This window comes from Taudactylus pleione, unplaced genomic scaffold, assembly GCF_031769625.1.
Source record: "Taudactylus pleione unplaced genomic scaffold, aTauple2 ptg000041l, whole genome shotgun sequence".
Classification (NCBI taxonomy): domain Eukaryota; kingdom Metazoa; phylum Chordata; class Amphibia; order Anura; family Myobatrachidae; genus Taudactylus; species Taudactylus pleione.
The window spans coordinates 35,711,612-35,723,861 of record NW_028284443.1 but is presented as its reverse complement, the minus strand read 5'-3'; positions in this window follow the sequence as shown (position 1 = coordinate 35,723,861).

The window sequence follows — 12,250 nt, the reverse complement described above, 5'->3', positions numbered from 1 at the left end:
TGGTGGAACTCATTGAACATCCAAAGGCAGCACACCCACCCACCTGCCATTGCCTTCTCCCAGACACCACTGTTGACAGGAATGCACTCCACAGTCATTACGGCCCACACACCTGGTTATATATGAGCACTGGTTGGGAGCAGTGGGAAGCGCAATACACACCAAAGTAGGCTACAGGAGGGCAACTCTTGATATTTTTTTTTTCGTGTAGTGCAACATCATGGCAAAGAGCTGCTGAAGGGAAGAGGAGCAGGGGACAGGACCTGTGAAGATGAGTGAGCATGCAGCCGGAACTGCAGACAGAAAAGGCAAGAAGAGATTGGAGTGAACTAGGAGGGGGACAAGGTCAAAGAGATACAGAGTGAGACTGTTACAAGTCGCGGTCACGACTTGACACTTTCTGACAGTATGCCCAGACAGGACGGGGTTACTCCAGTTCTTCCTGTTGCTAGGAGATCGGCACGCCTCAGGAAGTGATGTGTTTTCCACAAGTGCAAACCTGATTGGAACTTCAGCCTGTTTATTTATACTCACTGATCTATTGCACCTGTGCCGACTATAGAGTGCCTGTGAGTTCCCTCAGCCTGGCTGCAGAGTCAGGTTGTTCCTGTTCTTCTGTTCACTGAACTCCAAGTAGCTTCCGTGCTACCACCTAACTCCAAACGGCTTCCTGGCTGCATCCAGCAGCTCCCGTGCTGCCAACGTTCACCATACGGCTTCCAAGCCACTCCAAGTAGCTTCCTTGCTACCACCAATCTCCAAACGGCTTCCTAGCCGTATCCAGCAGCTCCCGTGCTGCCAACGTTCACCATATGGCTTCCTAGCCGTTCCAAGTAGCTTCCATGCTACCACCAATCTCCAAATGGCTTTCTAGCCACATCCAGCAGCTCCCGTGCTGCCAACGTTCATCCTACGGCAAATACCCCAACAATGGCACCATCGCTGCAACATTGGTGCACTTGCCGCACCATCGGCTCTTAAAGCCATTATCAAACCATAGACTGTTTATCTATGGCAATTGCCCCAACATCGGCACCATTGCTGCAACATCGGCACAGTTGCCGCACCATCGGCTCTCAAACCCATTATTAAACCATAGACTGTTTATCTACGGCAATTGCCCCAACAACGGCACCATTGCTGCAACATCGGCACAGTTGCCGCACCATAGGCTCTCAGAGCCATTTGATAACCCTAGACTGTTTATCTATGGCTATTGCCACACCATCGGCACCATTGCCGCACCATTGCCGCACCATCAGCACCATTGCTGCACCATCTGCACAGCTGTTACATCATCGACTCCCAAGCTATTGCCCAAAAAAACAAACTGTACTCTCACAACATCCGTACCATCGATATCCTTATAATCATCAACTGTGTCAGTCCTAACTGTACATTCTTTACCTATTGAATTCCCCTGTATCTCCATGTGAGCCGCTATTACCTCGAGCATAAGTCCAGGCGGCCGCTTAAGTACCGGTGAACGTATCCTAGTTCTAAGGGAACAACGGGCGGTTGTTATTGGCAGAAGATCTTGCTAGATGGGTTCTTGTGGTGTCACATGGGGTAGGCATCGGAATTTGTAACATTATAGTCAGCCCAAATAATAATAGTTGATACACTAGGATATAGTTACAGTAAGTGTTGTGTCGGACTTATAATTCTGCTGTCATGGAGCAGGGACAGAGTCTTGCTAAGATGCTTGCAGCCCAGATCCAAACTCTTAACCAGAAAGTCCAGGAACTCACTATATGAGTTGAAGAAAACCATTCTCCTGTGCATGCAGCTCCTCATCTAGAACCTAAGATGAATTTGCCAGATCGGTTTTCTGGGGATCGCCAACAGTTTTTAAACTTTCGTGAAAGTTGCAAGCTCTATTTCTGACTTCGTCCGGCCTCTTCAGGGACACCATTGCAACAAGTTGGACTGGTAATCTCTCTCCTTCAGGGGGACCCACAGACTTGGGCCTTCGGACTGCCTTCTACTCACGCGGCATTACAGTCAGTGGAGGCTTTCTTTACGGCCTTGGGACTATTGTATGATGACCTGGACCGTGCTGCTTTGGCTGAGTCCAAGTTGCGTACTCTCAGACAGGGCCAGAAGGCAGCAGAGGATTACTCATCAGAGTTCCGCAGATGGGCTACTGACTCCGGTTGGAACGACCCAGCTTTACGTAGCCAATATCATCTTGGTCTTTATGAGGCCATCAAGGACATCCTTGTGCAACATTCACCATCTGAGTCCTTGGATGACCTCATGCAACAAGCCATAAGGATTGACCGGCGGTTACGGGAACACAAACGTGAACAAGATCTTCCCATCAGATCGCCTCTTCTCCTGCTTGGGTTCCATCCTCGGTCACAGAGGAACCTATGCAGATTGGCGCCTTTCGCCTATCGTCAGTAGAGAGACGCAGAAGACGGTCTCTTGGCCTCTGTATGTACTACGGTGACAAGGGGCACACAGTGAATAACTGTCCACTCAGACCAGTAAAAGACAAGGCCTAAGTGTTCGGGAGGATTTGCACTTAGGCTTGGCATCCATTTCCTCCAAAAATTCTATTTTAATTCCAGCAGTCATCCAGCATGCCAATTCCACTTTGTCTACTTCAGCCTTCCTGGATAGCGGGGCAGCAGGCAATTTTACGGATTTTCTTTTCTGTCACACTCTGGGAGTACCAGCTGTCCCTTTGGAACAAGAAATTCCTATCTGTGGTCTAGACTGAGGTTTGATTTCATCAGGTCATGTGAAGTTTAAGACACCTCCTCTCCATTTATCAGTGGGTTCCTTACACTCGGAGACTTTGGCCCTCATTCAGAGCCATACGCTCTGAGCAGAGTGCACGCTCTGAATGAGGGCCGGCCTCCATAACTCTGGAGCGTCCTCCTGGATGCTCGTATAGCTGTGGGTCACCACCCACAGCCTATACGAGCATGCAGTTTGATGGCCGCGATGGTCGTGACCATCGCGACCATCGAAACTGCGAGCCGGAGCCTGCGGTTGAGGTTTTTAACCGCAAGGCCCGGAGTGATTTTGGCTCTATCAGAGCCAAAATCACTCCCACTGACATCACTAGTGATGTCAGTGGGCCGGCTTCTGACGGTAGGCGTTCCCTTAGGAATGCCCTGTCAGGGAGGCACGCCCACCAAAGGGGGCGTGCTGTCAATCAACATCGACAGCACGCCCCCTTTGATCAGACACAACGAGCGAAGGACTTTCCTTCGCTCGTCGCGTCTGGCGCATGCGCACGACGGAGCTCCCTCCATCGTGCGCATGCTCAGTGCAGAACATCGACCCACTTGCGAGCGGACAGCCGCTTGCGAGTGGGTCTGAATCAGGCCCTTTGTCTTTTTATCTCCTCCATTGTCCCTTGGCTCCAGTAGTTCTTGGTTTTCCATGGCTTAAGGAACATTGGGCCTGATTCAGAGCGCTAGCTCTGAATCAGGGCCAGGCTTTTTTTTTCGGAGCAGCCTCTCGGCTGCTCGCATAGCGTGGGTTGCCTCATGGGTTACCACCCACAGCTATAGCGAGCGTCCATGATGATGGTCGCGATGGTCTTGACCATCATGACCATCGGGCTTGCGACGGAGACCCTGCGGTAGGGTCTCGCTGCCGCAAGCCCTGGAGTGATTTTGGCCTCCGTCTGGCAGGCATGCCCCCGGCACGCCCACCAAAGGAGGCGTGCTGTCAATCAACATCGACAGCACGCCCCCTTTGGTGCGAGACCCGGAGCGACAGCTTGGCTGTCGCAGTCCAGGTCTCGCGCATGCGCACGACGGAGCTCCCTCCGTTGTGCGCATGCACAGTGGGGAACATCGACCCGCTTGCGAGCATACTGCCGCTCGCGAGCAGGTCTGAATGACCCCCTCAGTCCGCTAAAAGGTTGAATTCCCGGCAAGCACGCTGGGCTTTATTTTTTACGCGGTTCAACTTCCTTATCTCCTTCCGTCCTGCTTCCAAGAACATCAAGGCTGACGCCCTTTCCAGGAGTTTTGGACCTAGTCAAGAGATATCCAGGTCACATGAAGCTATCATTACTGACTCTTTCTTCCACTGTGCACTCACCCGAAAGCTGGCAGATCTCATTCGGGCACGTCAATCGGAAGTACCTCCGGAGAAGCCTTCTGGTCGATTGTTTGTCCCAGAGAAGTTTAGAAGAGCAGTTCTTCTGGATTTTCATGCCTCTCGAGTTGCTGTTCTTCTGGCATCAGTAAGACTTTACTCTCCCGCTCTGTTTGGTGGCAGTCTTTGAACAAAGATGTGCATGAATTTGTCTTGGCATGTTAGGTATGTGCTCATAATAAAACACCTCGGACGGCTCCTTCTGGTCTGTTGCTTCCACTTTCCATACCTAGGAGACCCTGGACTCACATTGCCATGGATTTCATCGTTGACCTCCCACTATCTGCTCGATGTTCCATTATCTGGACGGTGGTGGACCGGTTTAGCAAAATGGCACACTTCACACCATTGCAAAAACTTCCTTCCGCTAAGGAACTCTCCGGCCTGTTTCTTCAACACATTTTTTAGGTGCATGGCTTACCGATGGATATCGTGTCAGATAGAGGATCACAATTTGTGGCACAGTTCTGCAGAGTGTTCTGCTCCTCTCTGGGCATTGAGCCTAGTCTTTCTTCAGGTTACCATCCTCAGTCGAATGGACAGACTGAGCGTGTTAATCAGTGTCTGGAACAATATCTATGCTGCTATGTTTTCAAGTGTCATAATGACAGGGTATCTCATCTGCCGCTTGCTGAGTTTGCTTTTAATAATTCATGCAATTCTGCATCTTCTGTATCCCAATTCTTCTGTGTTACAGGACAACATCCGAGGTCAAATGCCTTCGACTCTGGATCGCCAGCTTCTTCTTCTGTCTCTCGGATCCGACATATTTGGGGCAAGGTTCATCAAAGCCTTTGGAAGGTATCTCTCCGCTCCAAAGAATCTGTTGACAATCATCGGAGGTTGTGTTGTTTTAAGAAAGGTGATTTGGTTTGGCTCTCCACCAAAAACATCAAGCTCCGTCAGCCTACACAGAAGTTGGGTCCCAGAATTATTGGTCCATTCCGAATTATTTCACAGGTGAACCCAGTAGCCTTCAAACTTCAATTGCCCAACTTTCTCCGTATTAATAATACTTTCCATTGTTCCTTGCTCAAACCGGTCTTCTCGTCAGCCAATTTCAAACTCAGGTCCTCTGCCAGGCCTGATTCGGTGATGGTCCATGGTCAACACGAGTTCACAGTGGAGAAGATCTTGGACTGTAGAATTTCCAGGGGTCGTCTACAATTTTCAGTCCACTGGAAGGGTTATGGTCCAGAGAAACGTTCCTGGGTTCCTGATTTTGCACTGCATTCTCCCAGGTTGAAAAGGTGCTCCTTTCAGGAGATTCCAGACAAACCAGGTTCTGGGGGTTCTTCAACCCCGCGTCAAGGGGGGGTACTGTTACAAGTCGCGGTCATGACTTGACACTTTCTGACAGTATGCCCAGACAGGACGGGTTTACTCCAGTTCTTCCTGTTGCTAGGAGATCGGCACACCTCAGGAAGTGATGTGTTTTCCACAAGTGCAAACCTGATTGGGACTTCTGCCTGTTTATACTCACTGATCTATTGCACCTGTGCCGACTAGAGTGTCTGTGAGTTCCCTCAGCCTGGCTGCAGAGTCAGGTTGTTCCTGTTCTTCTGTTCACTGAACTCCAAGTAGCTTCCATGCTACCACCTATCTCCAAACGGCTTCCTGGCTGCATCCAGCAGCTCCCGTGCTGCCAATGTTCACCATACAGCTTCCTAGCCACTCCAAGTAGCTTCTGTGCTACCACCAATCTCCAAATGGCTTCCTAGCCGCATCCAGCAGCTCCCGTGCTGCTAACGTTCATCCTACAGCAATTACCCCAACATCGGCACCATCGCTGCAACATCGGTGCACTTGCGGCACCATCTGCTCTCAAAGCCATTATCAAAACCATAGACTGTTTATCTACGGCAATTGCTCCAACATCGGCACCATCGCCGCAACATCGGCACACTTGCCACACCATCAGCTCTCAAAGCCATTATTAAACCATAGACTGTTTATCTACGGCAATTGCCCCATCGGCACCATCGCTACAACATCGGCACAGTTGCCGCACCATGGGCTCTCAGAGCCATTTGATAACCCTAGACTATTTATGGCTATTGCCACACCATCGGCACCATTGCCACACCATCGGCATCATTGCCGCACCATCAGCACCATTGCCGCACCATCGGCACAGCTGCCACACCATCGGCTCCCAAGCTATTGCCCAAAAAACCAAACTGTACTCTCACAACATCCGTACCATCGATATCCTTATAATCATCAACTGTGTCAGTCCTAACTGTACATTCTTTACCTATTGAATTCCCCTGTATCTCCATGTGAGCTGCTACTACCTCGAGCATAAGTCCAGGTGGCTGCCTAAGTACCGGTGAACGTATCCTAGTTCTAAGGGAACAATGGGCGGTTGTTATTGGCAGAAGATCTCGCTAGCTGGGTTCTTGTGGTGTCACATGGGGTAGGCATCGGAATTCATAATAAAAAGGGAGGGCATGTGGCGGGAAAAACAGGACGTTTATACAACAGCATGAGGCTGGAGATGTGTAGGGGCTTGAGGCTGGGAAAAACTTTAATGGGTGGGCACTGCTGGATTAAACCCTGTGGAGGCCCCATGGCAGTCAAAATCTTGGGGCCCTCCTCGCAAATTATCTCCTAATAAGTTTTTAAGTTTAACAATTTGAATAAACCGTACGTAGGATGCACCGAAAAGTTTTTACAAACTGACAGCTGACAGAAGATGAGATTTTAAGAGACAAACTGTAATGTGAATCTGATGTCTATGGTTTATGTACTTTAAGTTGTTAATGGGTACATTACATTTATACAGTATTTTCTCTATAGAGTTTTTAGTGTAAAGTTTTTGTTTCTTTTTAATTGATAAATTTTTTCTATCATTTGGAAACTATGTAAGAATTGAAAGCTTGATTGTAATTTTCTTTCAAGATCAAATCAATATTATTTTGATCCATTGTTGCAGGGGCCCCTAGGTCATAATCCGGAACTGATGGTGGTGCTGGAGAGACTCAGGGGAATGAGGCTATATGGTAATTACAAAAGCTAGCGAATGACTGGTACAAAATATTAGTATGTAGATATGAGAGAGTGCACTTTATATAGCTTTACACAGTGCTGTGATTAGTATTTTTTGTGTAAATGTTTTATATTAATGAGGATCAAACAAGCAATAACAAACAAATGTATAACAAATCTAGAGCTTTCAATTTTGAAATACAAAACTGATGCATTTGAAATTAGCACAGTCTCTGGAGTAAACAGATTATGATAAGCAACAGGATATGATGGCACTAAATCAATGGTAATAATATTTTACAGTAATAACTGGAGACTGGCACATTTATCGGGGAAGAATTGAGCAAAATAGTGAGTACAATAGGTCATTTTAATGTTATGGCTATTTTACATAGACCAATTACTTGGAGTCTATGTGATACAAGTATTGTGTTATTGTAACAGGCTTTACAGGTGTAACACCCCCAATTTGGTGGAATGTCAGTGAGTGGATCGTACCTGCTTTTCTTCTGGAACCTGCTTGGGCGTGGATCAGTGCAGTTCCTCTTTTCAGGCTCCTCCTATCATAGCAGAGAGACAGGAGACCCCCCAGAACCCAGCGCAGAAACCAGACCAATATAAAGAAATGGGGGTTTATTACTCTGGATCACTTTTCTACTAGGACAATTCTAAATGAACATTAGAACATGCAAAGGTACACATATAGGATATCCCATTAATAAGCTTAGATTCACTCTATACATACTGTATGCTTCTAATAAAACCTCAGACTAAACATATGAATGCCAACCTGCTCCCTCTATGTGTTAGAGGTGGTTAAACTAAATATACCAAGTTGCAGTTGTAGTTTGCAGAATCTGGAATGGTTCAACTATAAATTCAATAGAGAGCACAATGGGCCTCATTCAGAGGCGGTCGGAGGATGCAAGCGGTCGCTCAGAAACTGGGCGGCCACTTGCATCCTGATCGCCCTCCTCTGTTGCGGTCGTTAGGCTGTGGGTTAACACCTACAGCTCTAACGACCGCTCGGGTGATGGTCGCGATGGTCATAGACCATCGCGACCATCGGGGCTTACGACGAGACCCTAGGGTAGGGTCTCACTTGTCGTAAGCCCCGGAGAGCTTCTGGCTGTCAGAGCCGGAAGCTCTCCACTGACATCACTAGTGATGTCAGTGGGGCCTCCCCCAAACGGCAGGCGTTCCCATGGGAACGCCTCCGTTTGGTCTGCCACCCCCCCGGCCCACCTTCCAAACGGGGCGAGCTGTCAATCAACATCGACAGCTCGCCCCCTTTGGAAAGAGACCCGCTACAACCGGCGCTGTCGGTCGTAGCGGGTCTCACGCATGCGCACTGACAAAACATCGAGGCGGCCGTGCGCTCGTAGACCGTAGGGCCGCCTCTGAATAAGGTCCAATGTCCCTGGGAGTACTCAGAATTCACTGTACAGCACAAACTTTATAGATAACACTGAACTGTATTACTGGTATCCAAAATGGCGTCACTGTCTCTGCCTGTGAGGTCACTGCACAGTTCTGTGTTATACACTACTGCTGTATATACTGCTGCAGGCTTGTGCCACTGTACAGCAGTATGCTGGCTGCCCTGAGATCACAGACTTATATGTGCTGGCTGATCTCAGTCTTTACTGTGGTGCTTTTCACGTGACATGTGCTGTAATGCTTGGGATACCTGTGCAGATGCCAGCACTTGTCTTTGCAGCATGCACACTCTCTCCTCTCCTTTGGGCTGCAGCAGCTTTAACAGATCTGTGTCCTATCAGCTTCTCTTATCCTGCTGCCTTACATGGAAGGGGTCTCCTCCTCACAGTTACCCTGATCAGCTGCTGATCTCTGCTCTCTGTGCCCTCAGTCACAGCACTCTCCAGCACACACCACGGCTCCTGTCACGCTCTTCTCTCACTTCCTTGGTTTTACTTTCACTCCTGGGCTGTGTAGTGCTGCTCACAGTTGGCTGTTCCTGGGTCCTAGAGTCCCTCCACAATGCAGATCCAGAACATTCCCCAGCACAGGGCAGCACATAAAAGTCCACATAAATGAGATCCTTATGGGGTATCACACAGGATCCTGACATGATGGCCTGTAGGGAATCACCACCTGGCACAGCACTTCCCATATACACCAGGATGGTGGAAGCAGAAAGGGGAAATGTGAATACTCAGTGGAAACATAGCGGAGTGTGTACAGAGTGAGTAGCTAGAATGAGGCTAGCAGTTGCACAGCACTGGCCAGGAAATGATGGGCAACAGATCTCCGTTGAAAGGAAGAGTTTACCCATAGCCACCTGACTCACAAAGGCGGAGGGCCAGACAAGGAACAAGTACAATACCTACTGTAGCAATTTACATAAGCTGTGTCGCTCCCAGGGGCGCTGAGAGAGGGGGGTACTAATCACACTCCCTTCGTACCTGTCAGAGGCATGGGACTGAGGGGCTAATTCAGCAAAGGACAGAATTGCAAAGTTGCACATCAGCAGCATTACAATTCTGTCCTTGCAAATGCAGCAGTAGGTGTATGACACCCCCTGCTGCATTTGCGTTCCCAGCACTGCAACAAACATCTCAGGCTGGGATAACCATCACAACCCATAGTGGACGGCGCTGACCAGCTGGGTACGCCTCAGTTTATGAAGGCTGGCCAGCTTGCGAGGCCAGACATTGTGTCTGTGGACGCAGCCCCTGGCCTTGACACTCCTGTCCCCTACCACCCCTAAATGCCTCTGCCTGTCAATCAGGCAGAGGCATAGCAGGGGCTGCGCGAGATCACGCAGGTGCCGTTCTGTACATGTAATCGAGAATCTGCGTTCAGCATTGCACTTGCATGCTGAATCAGTCCCTGAGCTAGGACGGATTTCAAAGCCTTGAAGGCCCTGCAACAATCTGCTGTTCAGTTGACCATCTGTGGAAATTTATTTTTTGTCAAATCAGTCAGTAGTTTGGCTAGGGTGCTGTAGGGGGGTATAAACTTGCGATAGTAACCTGCAGTTCCCAAAAAAAACATGTCCTGTGCCTTACTCTTAGGGGTAGGCTACGCAGTGATAGCCTCCACCTTGTCTGGCTTTGGGCGAAGGGTACCTATCCCTACTCGGTGCCCCAAGTATTGCACCTTATGCATGCCAAGTTGACCCTTCTTTGGTTTGATAGTCAGACCTGCACCACCTGATCCAGATGGATCAGGTGTTCCTCCCAGGTCTTACTGAACGATGCAATGTCATCCAGTTAGGCAACTACATGTCCTTGCTGGCTCTTCAGGAGGTAATTGACCAGGCGCTGGAAGAAAGTAGGGGCATTTTTCATTCCAAAAGGCATGACGAGAAACTTGAACAGTCCAAATGGGGAGATACGCTGATCTAGCTGCACCTCGGACAGCTACTCACTACGGTGACAAGCTTGGTCCCATGATAAACCCTGACACCTCAAGGTGCTCTAATTAAATCGGATGATGATCCCTGCACCTCAATGGCATGTGACAGTCACTTTGCTGTTCCTAAAGTAGATGACTTCCCAGCTATGGGCTGTGGGCCTGATTCAGGGTTGTACGTTATTGCGACTACAGCTACGATTTTAGCAGCTGTGGATGTGAGAAAATCTGCTAATGTAACAGCCACAGAAACTTGTACTGAGATGCCCAGCTGAGCTTTTGTAGCTGTCCACAACTGCGTACACATATGCAGCATCAGACCCAGGTCAGGCAAACATCAGCTCCTTCAGGGAGTCTATGGTCCCTCTGAATTGACCACTTAACTGAGATGCCGGAGCCATGTTTTCTCCGTACAGGATCAAAGACACCACTGAAAACACAGCTGGAATTGCCCGGAAGACGCCTCTATTTTAGCCATCACTCCCCGTTACTTCTCACAAAATATTTGCATCATGTCAATCATCTGAGATGGAATCCTCACTGCAACCATAATCGCAATTCAATCGCCGCAGGTAAAATTCCGGCTGGGACGCATGCGGAGACCACCGATAATCTCTCAACTACATGAACATCAGAATAACAAATCTGAATCAGGCCCTGTGTGTGGTACTACCAGTGCACTGCGGACATTATTAGCATCACTGCAAAAATCCAGTAATGAAATGGTTTAGCGAGACCAACAAGCAATCAGTCACATGCATGCAGTACCCAATCACCTGACCACACAGCAAAGCAAATTCATATGAGAACCCAGAGCTGTAACTAGACTTTTTGGTGCCCTGTGCCAGAAAGAGCATTGGCGCCCCCCTCATTTTCCAAAGGGACATAATGCACCCAAAAAAGGGGAATGGTCTCATGGGGAAGGGCCAGGGAAGAGATAGGGGAGGGCAGGAGATGCTGGGGATGAAAATAGAGGAAGCTACAAGTGAGAATGATAATAAACAGAAATATGACAGGCCCAAACAGCGCCCCCTGACCTGTGGTGCCCTGTGCGATGGCCGCACTACCCTAGCTACGGCCCTGTGAGAACCCCACACACAAAGCAATGTAAATCATTGCTCACGTATATTCTATATTCACCATAATGGATACAACCCACACAAATATAATCAAATCTTGATGCTACTGTGTAACATTCTGTATAGTATTTCTACCTCCTAGTGCTACTACCAGCACTAAGTGCATAACATATAGATTTCCACTATATTGCATAACACAATATCACATACACAATATATACAAACGCTTCAGCCAAGTCAGTCAGAAACATGTATTGAACTATACAAACATAATTACATTTTTCCCAGAGCACATAATGATATATTTACCTGGAAGCCATAATGTCAGACCTGCAGGGGACATGTATGTGGAATTGGAAAGCAGTATAACAATGTGTTGAATTGGACCAGATTAAAGATGGAAGACAATCTTTGAAGACCTGTTTAAGTGGAGACATTTGGAGAAGTCCACTTTTCCAGCAATGATACATACTGTATATTCATGCTAAATATAAAAAGAAACAAAAAACAAACCAGGAACAAAAATCAGTCCAGTTGCCAATATTTCTCTCTGTTGGTAACAAATGAAATTCACCTGGCCCCAGCAGGCATTGTTATAGTGCTAATGGAAGTTATTTTCAGTTATCATGTCAGGCCGTAAGTATACAAAGGTGGTAATTTCTCTTATAATCTACAGA